At 36.2% G+C, this 13396-nt stretch overlaps 1 pseudogene; it reads left to right on the top strand.

The window, feature by feature from the left end:
• The first annotated feature begins 2117 nt into the window (after positions 1-2117).
• The window catches only part of LOC141519289 (sodium-dependent phosphate transport protein 2B-like), a 42926-nt pseudogene continuing 31647 nt past the window's right edge, over positions 2118-13396 (top strand).

Below are 13396 nucleotides of genomic sequence, written 5' to 3'. Positions count from 1 at the left end.
CTTCTATTTTTCCAGACTTTTGATTTTGTTTGATGGATTTTTCATTTATTATAGAATCATTAGTTTCCACTTGCCCCATTCTAATTTTTAAGAGGTTATTTTCTTTATTTAACTTTTGTGTCTCCTTTTCCATTTGGCCAATTCTACTTTGAAAAGAGATTTTTTCCTTCTTTTATAATTCTACTTTTTAAGATATTGTTTTCTTCAGTCAATTATTGTGCTTCCTTTTCCAATTTTTCATAATTCTTTCATATATTTCTTTTCCCAATTTTTCTTCTTCCTCTCTCTTATTTGATTCTTAAAATCCTTTTTAATCTCTTCCAAGAGAATTTGATGGATTTGAGATCAATTTATAATCCTCTTTAACTCTTCACATGTAGGCATTTTGTTACTGCTTTCTCTTCTGAAATGGCATTTTGATCTTCCCTGTTACTCTAGTAGTTTTCTAAAGTTAGGGCTCTTTTTGGGGTTTTGTTCATTTTAAAAGTTGTGTTCTGCTCGCAAGGCACAAGGGTCTGATCCCTGGTTTTCCTCACTGGGGCCTCAGGTGCTGTCACCTGCATTAGGTTGGCTTGACCCAGTACTGTCCCTGCCAGTAGTAATGATGTTTTAGGGCTCGTGGTATGCCTTCCATTATGGGACTAGGGTCCTCACTGCTGGCCAGCTATATAACTAACCCTACAGAGTCCGGACCCAGGGACCTTGGCTATTAGCTGCGCTGTGGCTAAGAGCCTCCTGCTGGTTTCCCCATTCTCTGCCTATGCTAGACTGTGCTCCCCTTTTTCTTAAATGAGGCAGACCTTTCCTGAAGTCCCTCCAAGATATATTGAGCTGAAAAGTTGTTTTATTCTGTCTTTTTGTGCATAGTATATTTAGAAAATTCATTTAAAGTTGTCTCAGAGGGAAACTGGGAAAAACTCAGGGAATTTCCTAGCTTACCTCCACCATTTTGCCTGGGAAGTCCTGGACAAGGGATTTTTGGAAAGAATTCAAAGGGAAGATTAGAGGATATAAGGTTCCTTCCAACAGCTATTATATTATGATTCATTCAACAAACATTTTTGGAATCCTCTATGTACAAGACACAAGGATGAACTTTGGGTTATATAAAAATGGACTATAACCCAGACCCTGAGTTGATTCTCATCTCACTGCCCATCACTGCTTCTGGTTCCAGTCATCCACACCTGCTTGGCTCAGTTTTGGAAGAAAGAAGTGAACCTGAGCCAGTGCTGGGTTGTATTTGTTATTTGCTGTCAGTTAGTTATATGGATATTGTTGGTGACTTAAGGATTAATTTTATTATAGATATCAAATACAATTGATCAAATATATCTATGCTTATGACTGTGTGCTTAGGATGATACAAAACAAATGAAACTGATATCTAATCTTGCCTTGGGGGAATGTAGCAACTCCAAAGGATCAGTAGCACAGAGGCAAGACAATGGGCAAATGTATAGACTTGAAATATCAGGCAAGATGGAAAAAAGGGGGAAAGTGCTCTCTCCTGCTTTCCAGGATGTGCTCATAAAAGTTCTAAGGAGGATAATTTCTGAAGTGAGAGGGAGATATATAAGCATCATCATGCCTACTCTCTCATGTTCACCAAAAAAAAAAAAGGTGTACACTAGGAGATGCATTGTAGAGAATGTTAGACCAGGAGTCCTAAACACCTGAGCATGAATAGACCTCAAGCATCTCTTAGCTCTTATCTAGGAAGATGACCTGAATTCTCTCAGCCTCAGTTTCCTCAGCTATAAAATGGGAGTAATAATAGTACCTATCTTATAAGGTTAATGCAAAGATCAAATGAGATGAAATGTATGTAATCTTTATACAAATTCCAAGCATTCTATACAAGTTAGCTGTTACTATTTTTCCTTACTTCTTTCCTACCATAATATTTTCTACCTCTCGTATTCTTGCATACTATTTCATATTTGGGCATATTCTACAATCCTGATAGATTACGACTTATGAAGACAAGGAACATCTTTCTGCATAGCTGGCTCATAAAAATGATTATTAAATGAATGAATGAATGAATGATTATCTCATCTAACTGTTGAATAGAACTAGTTGGGCCTTTGGAAGAGAAGTGGTACTTATTGACAATGAAGGAGGGCAGAAAAGTGGAAACTGGAATAGGAATACTGGGCAAAGAGGAAATCCAGCATGGAGCCCAGGGACCAGTGAGAAGAGGGGGCAGGTGTTTTGAATCTATGAGAATAAGGACCATTGTTGGGTTCTGGAGAGGGGTGGTGGGCACTTAAGCAGACTGATCAAATCATTAGTAATTATTTTGGAGGCCAAAAAGTCTTTGCAAAAGCGAAACTTATTTTTATTGTGAAGCCTAATACTCCAAAGTAACCCCCAAATGTCCTTCTGAAGAGCTTTGACTGATATTGACCCCTTTAGAGTCCTGAGCAGGCTGCTCCTCTTGTATGCAGCACTTAGGAAGTCAATGATTCAGATAAGGATGTGGTCTTGATTTGTTTATGGTATCAAAAAACTTCTCCAGAAATGTAGCATTTTGTTAAAGAGGGGGCTTTAGGACACCGCTTTAAGTGAATGGCATATTTCTTAAAATGAAGTTTCTAATGCATCACCAAAGCTAACAATCACAACCTGCCTTCTCTTGACTAGAAAGAGAAGGGAAATTCTTGTACAAAATGCCAGATCCTCTGTGTGTATGCAAATGCACATGGATAAGCCATACACACATGCTTACATCAAATAAAAGCAATATTATATAATGCTTCAGACAGGGACTGGCACATAGTAGATATCTAATAACCCTTTCCTTTTTTTTTCAGAGAAAGAAAATTCAAGGAAATTAATTATCTTTCAAGGGTTCTTAAAAGTTTTTCTCATCCTGCTATTTCTGTGCATATTTCTCTGCTCCTTGGATATTCTCAGCAGTGCTTTTCAGCTAATTGGAGGTATGCCAAGCAACAGAAAGGGTCAATGGTTTCTGGGTGACTTTTCCCATCAACAAGCAATCTCAACCTAAGTAATCTCCCTTCTTTTAATCTGTACTCTGACTGAGTGATCTCATCTTTTTTCTACTCCAGAGACATGAATGCTTCTTGATTCATATTTTCCTCCATTTCTTCTTTCCCCTCACCAATGCTCACCCTACCTTACTTAGATTCTAGTTTCTGGAAGTGAAACAGTATAGGAATTAGGTTTCAAAAATCTTTGCAAGAAGACTTTGTAATAGAGCATTTAAGCCATCTAATTAAGGTTTTGGGGGAAGAGTCTGAATTTTGATCTCTTTATGAATATTTGAAACATAACCTCTAGTTTCTGAGACTAGAATCTATGTAAGATGCATTTGTATGCATTGTGTACCGTCTTGACAGCAAGAGCAATATCTATGGGAAAAGTGAAATGAGTCCAATTTACACTAAGAAAATGAGAAGAATTGGAGTCATTTTGTCCAAGTCTTCTCCATCTCACTCTTTCCTATATTCTCTCCCATAAATTCTTCCAGGACTATCTCCAAATAATCTCTGCTTGAAGGCAGAGACAGTTGGTGTGTTTGTGCTTGTGTGTGTGTGTGTGTGTGTGTGTGTGTGTGTGTGTGTGTGTGTGTTCTCCAGCCTGGCCCAGTATGCTTACTACATTGTTGACTCAACTGCTATATTAGATAGATGATTTGTTTTTGACTCCAACATTTAGACAATTGACTTCTTTCTCTACTTCATTTCCTTTGTGTAAATCCTAATCTTCATACTTCCACTCTGCAGACTAATAATGAGTTGCCATTCTTATGACTAACTCTGGGACATGAATGGCGACATACAAAGGAAATTGGAAGACCCATCTCTAACCTCAGGAAGTTTGTAATTTTGTTGGGATAACACAACATGCACATGAAAAGGATTTAGGTTCTTAATTATGAGCACCCCAAAATGGATATACTTTAAATAACCCAAATGGGGAAAGGGAATAAGTATTTATTTACTACTTACTATGCTCCAGGCTCTGTGCTCAGGTCTTAACAAATATTATCTCATTTTGCTGCAAGGTAGGTTCATTTTTCAATCATGGAAACAGAGAGGATGATTGAGTGACTGGTTTAGGGTCTCCAGTCACAGCTATTAAGTGTCTGAGGCTGGATGTGAACTCATGTCTTCTTGATTAGTGTTCTATGTACTACATCAACCAACTGCTTCAGAAGTCCTCAAACAATAGAGAAGCTTGGTAAAGGACAGAATTAGGGGGAAACATTATGAAACAAGAGAGTGCCCCTATACTCCAATAGAAGGAATTCTTGGGGAGGGTGTGAAGGAGGAAGGAAAGACCTTTCCAGGCCAGAGTAATTCTTCCAAGGCCAGGAACCTGTAACTATATATGAGGGAACAGCTAGTGGGTTTGTCCTCATACAGCAGAGACTCTAAACTGGAGTGAGAGAAGTTGATGAGATTCATGGCAAAAGATGATGATAATGGATATTTCTATGGCATTTATTGTTCAGACAAGCAAAGTGCTTTGCTTATGTTCACCGAGTGAGACAGAGGCAGGATTTGACTCCTGATTTCCTAAAATCCAATTCAATCCTTGCTGCCTTCTGCCACATTGCTTGCCTTGGCAAGTCACTCTTGAATTCCCACACAATGGCCCCAGCCTTTGGTCTGTGAAGCAACATCCCCAACCAGCCACTATATTATATATATATATATATATATATATATACATATATATATATATATATATATATATTTATATGTAGTAGAACCTTGGTTTATAAATTTAATTTGTTTAGAGATTCCGTTCATTATGCAATTCATTCATATTGCAAAGTGAATTTTCCCATTCGAAATAAATGTAAAGTCAAATGATCCATATCCCCTCAAATATTCAAACAAAATAATTATTTATAGTTTTAAATAAATTTTTTTGTCCCTAATTTACTTGAAATGCAATAGCAGTGATTAGTACACAATATAAACTTAAAAATAAAACAAATTAACCTGCACTTTACCTTTGAAAAGAGTTCTGACTGGCAAGAGGGAGACAAGAGGAAGGAAGAGGAAGGGTTATTGCTTGGAAGGAAAATCTCCTTCCATGAGAACATTGGAGATTTCAATGTCTTAAGCTACTTTTCACTAAAAGTAAGACTAATGCTGCTGTCTTCACTTATTTTTCATTTTTTAGAATCACTTTCATGTTTTGACTCACTGATTTTTTTCTTTATGTTTGCTTCTGAGTGAATTGGAGAGGGGAGGTACTTGAAACAGGTAGACCAATTAGGAGGCTATGCAAGAGTCCAGGTAAGAGGTAATGAGAGCATGAGAAAAGGGGATGATTGTGAATAGTGAGAAGAGACAGAGGCTGTCCATGGGGATAGTATATTAGGAGAAATGGATAGCATGTGTTGAGTGAGCTTCCTTTGCTTGACATGAAAACAAAACAAAAAACCCCCAAACATTGCTCTAGTTGAGTGTCATTCCTTCACAAGCTATCAAGACCAAACATGATGTTTGTACTGAGAATTTTTGATCATCCTGCAAAGACAAATTTTGCAAAACATTTTTCCTTATCCTGTGAAGCATATGAAAACCAGGTTACTTGTAAACTGAGGTTCTACTGCATATATATTTAAGATATATACATATATATATGTGTATATATATATATTTTTTTTTTCAAAAAAGTCTTTACTTTTGTAGGGAAAGTGGCTAGCAGACTTTTTCAAGATGAATTTATACTTTACAATCCCTTGGCCGGCTTGGTGAGTGGTGTGATCTTGACTATCCTGTTGCAAAGTTCTAGCATGTCTACATCCATCACTGTTACCATGGTGTCCTCTTCATGTAAGTCGGTCCCATTCCCCACTTCCCCTTATTCCTGCCCCCAAGAACCTTGTTGGTTAGGCAAGCCTGGTTTCATTCAAAGAATTTCATTCCAAATGATATAATCATGTCATTATTCACAATGTGCCCTGATCTTTAATCTTTGTCTTTCTGGTTTTTTTTTTTCCAACCTTCCATTAAGCTGATTCTCTGTCTCCATTGTCCCTATGTGTGTCCTGTACCTAGTTTTGTAATAGCTGGCAGGATTGTGTTTTATATTCTTGGATGAAATCTTTAATGCTCATTTCTGGAAGCAAAGAAGACTAATCATAGAACAACTCTTTTTTGGGAGAGGGGAGCTCAGTATAACTTATTTCCTTTCTCTTCTTTTTTTTTCCTATCTTATATTTATCCCAGCTGAGTTTGAGTCAGTGTTTTGAATGTGATGGCAGTTTGAGTGGATTTCTTTTTCTATCAGAGATAATTCAGATCCTTTTGAAATGCTTCTTTATTTTTCAAATGAATTTGAATTGGAACAGATCTCTCCAGATCCCAAGACCAGGGTTTCCTCCCCTACTTTTGGTGAATGTATGTCAATTTTCCCCTCTAGTGGAAAGAAGAGATGTGGAGTCAAGAGATTAGCTTCCCTGTGCAGGAAAAAAAGAGAATAATGAACTTCCCTCTAAGACAGAAGATTCTAAGCTGAAATGGGAAGAGGCAATCTCAGGACAGAGCTGTAGCTACAGCCACCATTGGAAAAGTGACCACCCCTACCCTCACCCCCCACCCCATACACAGTATTGCTGCCAGTGGATCAGTTTTTTGGTTATGGGAAAAGCCCCAGTTGCCCTGCCCTGCCTTTAGACACTTGGTCTCAGAGGAGATCAGGAAAAACCTGAATGAGTGACTCCTTGGAGACCTTGTAGAAAGGATTCCTATTCTTGGTCATGGTTGGACTAGATAATTTTCCTACTTTTTTTTTGTAAAGCTTATTCCTTAACTTGCTAAAACTTTTTCCTGTTAACTTCCACATTTTCCCCTCTCATTTACCAGTTTTTCCTTTGACAGTGGTGACAGTACAGACAGCAATTCCCATCATCATGGGAGCCAATATTGGAACTTTATTCACCAGTACAGTAGTGGCCTTCTTGCAGGCTGGAAACAGGAATGAATTTTGAAGGTAGGAAGTTTTGTCTCATTTGTTTGCTTGTCATATTCCCTCTATCACTACAGTAATTATCTTTGATTAACAAAGTTGAGAATCTTCACTTGGCTCCACAGATACCTCCCAGATTTTTCTAGGGGACCTAGTTACAGTGCAGATTGTGAGATAGGCATGTACACTGGGAAGTTTAAATAACTCAGCTTAGTCATAAATAATTATAATTTGACAATGATTTTCATTTTTGGTACAATATGTTCTTCTAGACTCATAAAAAACAAATCATATATTCTAGAAATATGGTCTGGGAAGAGTAACATCATTGGGTGGTAGTGTTGCTGAATAATAGACCAGGATATTATTTTCTGAACTGGTTTTCAGATTTAACTGACTCCAGTAAGTGGATTAGTGCACATTAGGCTATGAAAACTTGTAAGAAATGATGATCACATCATTTTTGCCTTTTTTGTTTAGTATAATCAGGGTATTGTACCCAAGAAGGACATTCCACAGATCCCAGTAGGGAAAGTGTGATGGGAATTTGTGCTGAGAAATTGCATTGTTCCTTGATAGTAAATGTCATATTTTGTCCCTTACTCAGTAGAAGCATGAAGAAGAAAAGTCTGAGTATATACAATCTATGAGCTAATCTCATTGGGTTACTCTCATATTTAACATCCACTGTTTCTTATTGATCAGTTCTACTTCTGTCTATGAATCACTAATTAGAAGACTTAGTGGTGTTTCTCCAGGATAAATGTCCAGCAAATATTTGGTGTCTGAACATAATAATTGTTGCTCTATCCCATTTGGCGCAGAAGAGAGATTTTTAATTGGAATCAAGAGCATTTCCATGACATGCCTCTTTTCAGTAAGTCATTTCCATACAATCCTATGTTTCATAGTAATAATGATGGAATGGAGGTAGAGTTAATATGATGGAATTAAGGGTTACAACTGCCAAATTTGCCCCAAAACCTCTTCTACAAAACACCATATTGAATTCTGAGTAGAAAAGCCAACAGTATAAATATCTTAGTGCATCATTGTTCCATTCTAGGGCAACTTAAAAAGAATCTAAGGTCTATGACACTGTGTTGGGAACTAGCTAGGAGGAGAGGGAGGCTGCATGGATTTATAAGCTTTAGAGTAGTGGTAAAACTAGTAGTTATCATAATCCAAGCATGGTAAAAGGTTAGAAAGAGAATCTACAGCAACTCCTGTGCTAGCACTGGCTGAAGGATCTAGGTCTATTTGGCAGCTTTGTCTCACATTACCAAATTCGAGGTTACAATTCAAGGACAAAGACAAATGGTCACAGTCACCATACTGAGTAACACCAAAAAGCAAACCAAGAAAAAAGTTACTAGACCACCTCCCCATCTCACCACTTGATAGTACTGAAAAATCTACAAACCCCAGACAGAGCTTCAGAAGTTCATGCCATCCTCCCCTACAGAGCCCAGCTCTAAAATGAGGTCCAAAATCAAGAATTAGGCTGAAAAATTAAGTAAAGAGAAACAAAAAGAATATGACCATGCAAAGCTTCTATTGTGGCAGGGTAACTCAAATAAAAAAATTCAGAAAAAGACAATGACTTGAAAACTTCAATAAGCAATGTCTTAAAGAAAAATGCAAATTAAACACTAGCCAACCAAGAATTTCTAGAAGATTAAAACAATTTTTAAAAGAGCAAAAAATGATTTCAAAAATCAAATAAGAGGGTCAGATAGGTAGTACAATGGCAGGACCTGCATTCAAATCTGACCTCAGACACTTAGCTGTCATTTAGGGCAAATCATTTAGCCCCATGGCTTTGCAAAAAATTTAAAAAAAGTCAAATAAGAGTGGCAGAGTAAAAATTGGGAAATGAAATGAAGAGCAATGCAAGAAAATTATGAAAAGTGAATTAATAGTTTGGTAAAAGATGTATAAAAATCTCATTTTAAAAAATAACATTTAAAAACTAGAAATGATCAAATGGAAGTCAACACATCAGAAACAGTAAGATAAAGTAAAAAAAATGAACAAATAGAAGAAAATGTGAACTTACTCTACATTTGTCCTACAAAATAGATTGAGGAAAGATAATTTAAGAATTATTAGACTATCTGAAAGTCATGATAAAAAAAAAGACCTGGACTTCATTGTTCAAGAAATTATTAAAAGAAAAACTGCCCAGATAGAATCAGAGGGTAAAACTGAAATCAAAAGAATCCATCACTGATCACTTCCTGAAACATCCCAAAATAAATACTCCCAGACATATTGTAGCCAAATTCCAGAGCTCCTAAATTGATGAAATCTACATTGTAGCCAGAACAAAATAATTCAAATACCATGGAGCCACAGTCAGCATCACATAAGATTTAGTTGCTTCCACATAAAAGGAATGGTAGCTGGGGAATATGATATTTCAGAAGGTAAAAGAGCTAGAATTGCAACCAAGAATATCCTACCCAACAAAACTGAGTACAATCCCATAAGAGCCAAAGATTATTTAATGAAATAGAAAATCTCCCAGTATTCAAATGAAAAGACAAAGCTGAATAGAAAATTTGATATTCAACCATAAAACAAAGAGAAACATAAAAAAGGTAACCACGTGTGAGAAATCATGTGGAACTTAATAAGGTTAAACTGTTTATACTCACAAAGGGGAAGATGATTCATGGAATACCTAACAACTAATCATTAAGGAAATTAGAAGGCATCTATTTGGGCAGCTAGATAGAGCACTGACTCTGGAATCCAGAGGACCTAAATTTAATCTGGCCTTAGAATGCTTCAAAATTACCTAGCTGTGTGACCTTGGCTAGACACAACTCAATTGCCTTGCCAAAAAACAAAAAACAAAAAACAAAAAAACAGAAGGCATCTATTTAGACAGAGAGCATGTATATGAGTTTATTTTATTGAACTGAACTCAAAAGAAAAATGGAAGTCTAAGAAAAAAGAATGCATGAAGAAGAGGGAAAAGAAAGAAAGGGAGAAATTATCTCACATTCTGGAGACACACATGGAAGAGTTTTTACAACAGGTGGGGAGGGTAAGGAATGGGCAAGAATTGAATGTTACTCTATTCTAAATTGATTATAAGATGGATGTGCATTATTTTCTTGAAATATGTATTTTTCATTTATATTTACCTATTTCCTGTTTTATGCACATTTTATATACACATACAATTGAATATAGGAAGCATCTTAATAAGATAAGAGTAGAAGAAGGGACTAAGAGAAATGGGTGATAATGATAAGAGGGGAGGGTAGAATTAAGGGAGGCAGTGATCAGAAGCAATAAAAAACAAAACAAAGCAACAAACCAAAAAGATAAATAGAAATAGAAAAGATAGGATGGAGAAAAGTAAACAGCAATCATAGCTAGGATTATAAATAGAATGAATTCACTCATGAAACAGAAGAGGATAACAGAATGGCTTAAAAACCAGAATCAATAATAGTTTGTTTATAAGAGACACATTTAGGACAGAAAGACACATATAGAGTTCAAATAAAGGTCTAGAACAATGCCTCAGTAAAAAAACAATGCAGAGGTCGCAATCATGATCAGAAACAGTAAGACAAAGTCAAAAAAATCAACAAATAGAAGAAAATGTGACCTTGCTCTACATTTGTCCTACAAAATAGATTGAGGGAAGATCATTTAAGAATTATTGGACTATCTGAAAGTCATGATAAACAAAAAAGACCTGAACATCATTGTTCATGAAATTATAAAGGAAAACTGCCCAGATGGAATCAGAGGGTAAAAAGCATAAGTACAAAATTAAAGGAGATAATAATCAGGGAAACTACACTTTTCTAAGAGGTATCATAGACAGTGAAGCTATTTCAATCCTGAACATATATAGCATGATATAGCATCCAAATTCTTGAAGGGAAAGTTAAAGAATTACAGTAGGAATTAGATAGTAAAACTATACAGGATAGATAAATCCTAACATAAAATAAAAGAAAGATGTTAAGGAGATGAATAGAATTGTAGAAAAGTTAGATATCATAGTTTTTTGGAGAATAATGAATGGGAATAGAAAGGAGTATACCTTTTATTTATGTTGTATATAGCACTCTCAAAAAAACCTGACCATGTATTAGAGCACAAAAACCACTCAAACTAATGCAGAAGAGCAGAAATATCCAATACACCCTTTCAGGTACAATAAAAATGGCATTCAATTAAAAAACGCTCTGAATTATTCATTAAAAATTAATTGGAAATTAAATAATCTAATTCTCAAGAATGAATGGGTCAAAGAACAAAACATCAAAACAATTTCATTACTAATAAAAAATATACTAAAATTTGTGGAATGCAGTAGTATTCAAAGCAAGTACTTAGGAGAAATTTTATTTCTCTAAAAATGATTTATCAATGAAAGAGACATCTGATCAATGAATTAGTTATGCAATGCATAAAATGTGAAAAAGAACAAGTGAAACCAAAATAGAAATCCAAATCAAAAGGGAGATTAATTAGATTGAAAGTTTACCAAAAAGACCATTGAACTACTAGAGGCCAGTTTTATGGGGGGAAACCAACAATATCATAAATTAAGCTGCTTGGTCATTTGATTTAAAAAAAAAGAAAAAAGAAAACCAAATTAAAAAGCATGAATAGACAAATATTGAAAATTATGGCAGTTGGAAGCAATCCAGTGACAAAGAAGACTAGACATTTTCTCTGGTTTCCATGAGTTGAACTTTCAAACCTCTCCAAAACTGGAACTGTATACTAAAGATAAAGTAACTTCATCTGTTTCCCTGAATCCAAAATAAGGTTTTGTTTGTTTTTTTTTTTTTTGGGGGGGGGGGTTTGAAAGGCAATGGTATTGCACACTAAAGGTCACACAGCTAAATTATCAAGTGTCCGAGGTCAGATTTGAACTTAGCTCCTCCTGATTCCAGGCCTGATGCTTTATCTACTGTGCCACTTAGCTACCCCCTGAAGTAGGGTTTTTAAAAAACCATTAAGGAATTGACACTGAACCTTCTCCACTTTCTATATTATTACCAGCAAAGTTACACTAGCAGACCAAAGGACATGGGCTTATATCATCTCCCACCTCTCTTAAATGTTTCCTCCTCCCTCTTTTCAATGCTATATCGGTACCAGCTCTAGTTGTGTAAGTTTTCTTGGTTCAACTTAGTCACACTGGGTATTAGAGCCTGGAAACAATACTACTGGTGCTAGAAAAAACTAAGTGTGACAGATAACCAGGATATATGGGGAGCTGTGCAGGATTCCATCAACCATGAGAGAAGAATGCATCATATAACTAGAGCCAGTTGTGACCACCAAAATCAGTTGGGTTAGAGATATAGGCTGATGAGCTGTGAATTCCCCAATTTGGAAGGAGACTGAGATCCTTTGAAATCTAGCCCTGAAAGAAACCACAATCAGAGAGGTGAAAGTCTGAAATGAGCAATGAGGAAAATGTTATGTGAGTGGGACTGACAATACCAAAGAGTACAGGAAGAAGAAATCTTAAAGACCTAGAAAAAATAGTAACAAAAAAGAAATTTGACCTCTAGATCTTAAAGCATCTATGCATAAATATTGGAAAATGAAGGGAGATGATCTAACAATTGATTAGGCTGAGAATCCCATGGAAGTTGAAGAGAAAATGAAATGATAACACACTGTTCCTGAATGGTTTAAAAGAGAAATAAAGAATCATGAGAGCTGAATTTATGTCCTGCAGAGCAAAACTAAAAAGCAGAATAGAAAAACTTGAGTCTGCAATGGAAAGTCTTACCAAAGAAACAAAAGTGAAAACAATAAAATGAGAATGCAAGAACAAGGAAGCAAAAATTGATCTAGAAGGAGCATTTACCAGAACTTCTGAACTTAAATAAATGAAATTCAAATGGAAAGAATTAAAGATTGACTAGGTTTCTGAGAGAGGTTGGGGGAGGGAAGGAACCCTTAAGTTTGTCCATTTTCTTTTTTTTTTTTAGGTTTTGCAAAGCAATGGGGTTAAGTGGCTTGCCCAAGGCCACACAGCTAAGTAATTATTAAATGACTGAGGCCTGATTTGAATTCAGATATTCCTGACTTCAGAGTGCTCTATCCACTGTACCACCTAGCCACCCCAAGTTTGTCCATTTTCAAAGCAGACCACATCAGGGAAGTGATGCCATGGTAAATACATGAACTGGATTTGAATGAGGGGGTGCTGTGCTAAGTCACTAGTCTCATTTTCTCCTCCAGAGCCATCTGAGTCCAGTGGTCAAATATGAATAAGGACAACTGGAGATGACCCTGGATGTGAGGCAGTCAGGGTTAAGTGACTTGTCTAAGGTCTACAGCCTAATTGAGTATCAAAGGTTGGATTCAAACCACATTGGAGAAAAAGGAAGAAGAAATGGAATAATGTGTTGCAAAGAGCACTGGAGCTCTAGCTGCA

This window comes from Macrotis lagotis, chromosome 3 (genome assembly GCF_037893015.1).
Source record: "Macrotis lagotis isolate mMagLag1 chromosome 3, bilby.v1.9.chrom.fasta, whole genome shotgun sequence".
Classification (NCBI taxonomy): Eukaryota; Metazoa; Chordata; class Mammalia; order Peramelemorphia; family Peramelidae; genus Macrotis; species Macrotis lagotis.
This window is presented reverse-complemented; position numbering and strand designations above follow the sequence as displayed.